The sequence below is a fragment of the Apium graveolens genome, unplaced genomic scaffold, assembly GCF_009905375.1.
Source record: "Apium graveolens cultivar Ventura unplaced genomic scaffold, ASM990537v1 ctg2417, whole genome shotgun sequence".
NCBI classification, from domain to species: Eukaryota; Viridiplantae; Streptophyta; class Magnoliopsida; order Apiales; family Apiaceae; genus Apium; species Apium graveolens.
Genome location: NW_027417644.1, coordinates 23,641 through 26,004, shown reverse-complemented (window position 1 = coordinate 26,004; position 2,364 = coordinate 23,641).

Here is a 2,364-nt window from a genome sequence, read left to right as displayed (position 1 = left end):
CCTTATTAGCATTTTCCATCAAGGCATAATTCTCCTCACTTTCAGAATCTGAGGTGTCTGTCCAGCTTTTCTTCTTTGTGACAAGAGCCTTGCCGTTGTCATTCTTCACTTTCTTGCAATCAGGAGATATGTGGTCTTTCTCACCACAGTTGTAGCATTTGACATTTGTATTATCTCCTCTAGTCAGACTTTCCTCCTCTGCCCTCAGATTTTCTGAAATTCTTCTTATCAGAACTTGTGCCTTTCTTGGAAAACTTCTTTCCCTTCCTGAACTTCCTGTATGCAATCTTTGTAATTCCTTTCACCATAAGAGCACACAGCTTCATCATCTCTTCATTAGCATCCGTCTCAGGCAAACTTTCAGATTCTGAGTCATCATCACTTTCAGAACTTGATGACTCAGTATCAGACTTTGTGAAGAGAGTTTTACCCTTGTCTTTCCTTGAGGTAGCTGCCTTGGGGGATTCTTCTTCAGCCTTAAGAGCAACTGTCCTTGAACTTTCCTCCTTTCCTCTTGCTTCTTTGTTCCATCTCAAGTTCATGAGTCTTGAGCATTCCATAACTTTCATCAAGAGTTGTTTCATCAAGATTATAGTTGTCTATTATTGTTGTTGCCTTCAAATCCCAGCATTCAGGAAGAGCTAACAGGAATTTAAGGTTTGAATCTTCAAGATCATACTCCTTATTAACCAGTGACAAATCATTCAAGAGTTTGACAAATCTATCATATAAATCAGTCAATGACTCATTAGCCTTTGAGTCAAAGTGTTCATACTCTTGAGTGAGTATTGTCTTCCTGTTCTTATTAATCAGTATCCATTCCCTGACATCTTGTTTCCAAGGCATCCCATATATCCTTTGCAGTCTTGCAGTTTATTACCCTGTTTGACATTACATTATCAATAGAACTATGTAGTAAGTGTCGTACCTTAGCATCCTGAGCAATTGATGTGATATCTTTAGCAGTGTAATCACTCTTCTCTTTTGGTACAGACTTTGCTGCTTACCTGCAACTGAAACATCGAGCTTGGTTGGTTTGTGAGGCCCTTCCTTGATTCTATCAAGATATTCTGGATCTGTAGCTTCCAGAAACATGGTCATCCTCACCTTCCATATGGCATATTCAGATGGTCTCAATATGGGAACTCTAATAGTCTCATATCGACTTTGAATTTGTGTTTTGGAGGATTCTTCAGCTTTGGTGGGCTTAGTTGGAGTTTCTGCTTCAGACATGATTGTGTTTGGATCTTAAACTGTTTGTGTGTTAACAGATAGGCACTGATACCACTTGTTATGTCACACACACACTGTAGAGGGGGGGGGTGAATACAGTGTATAGCATAATCAAATCGAACTTTAATAACTCAAGTAACAGAAAACAAACTTTATTGAAACAATAAACTCTGTTATAGTATGGAACTGTTCTCTCTCAGTGATGAACAAATATCACGAGAGCTGCTAGGGTTACAATGAATAATCTTCTCGATTGTGATAACAGTTATAGTGTAAACCCTATGTCTGTGTTTATATACTACACAGTTACAAGATAATTCCTAAATGATATGGAATATAATTCTGCTTCCTAAAATATATCAATCAGATATCTTTTCTTCCAAGTATTCTATTCTTCAAAGAATTCCATCTTCATGCATATCTCTTCTTATGTTTGTCTCAATCTTCTTTCCTTTAATCAGCTGCCTTCCTTATCTGAACGTCCTTCGGTACTTAAGTTCTGATATCCATCTTCTGATGATTATCTCTTGATAATATAAGTACTGATATCCTTAAGTTCTGACTTCCAGTAAGTACTGATTTATCCTGTTTAAGTAAGATCTGAAAACTAAACATAAATCACATTTGCCATGACATTATCAAATATATCTAACACATTTTATATAAGTTTAAATCGTATTTTTAATTTTTGTAAAATTACAAATTTTGAAAATTAAAAAAAATATAAAAACAATATTTTTAATCAAAATATAGGTTTTAAAAAAATGCAAGGCTAGGAGTCGAACCTGATCTTGGTAAAGGAAAGGAAAGAAGGGGAAGAGAAGGGCCTGTTATGCAATGAAGCCTAGTAATCTTTGGGTTAGGGCGGAGCCTAATTGAAGTACATGACCCAAACTATAGAGACATCAAATAAAAATTAGGGCTCCTAAAGTTCATCAATCGTCTACTGCGATTCACCTATTTCTTCTTCCTCTTTCAAGCGCACGCACAATGATTCACTTGCTCTTTTAGCATTAGCAGCTATGCTTACCGGAGAATTCCTCCTAATCAAACTATTTACATCAAAAACCTCAATGAGAAAGTCAAAAAAGAAGGTGTTTTCCCCTCTCTCTCTCTTCCTCACTCACTCTC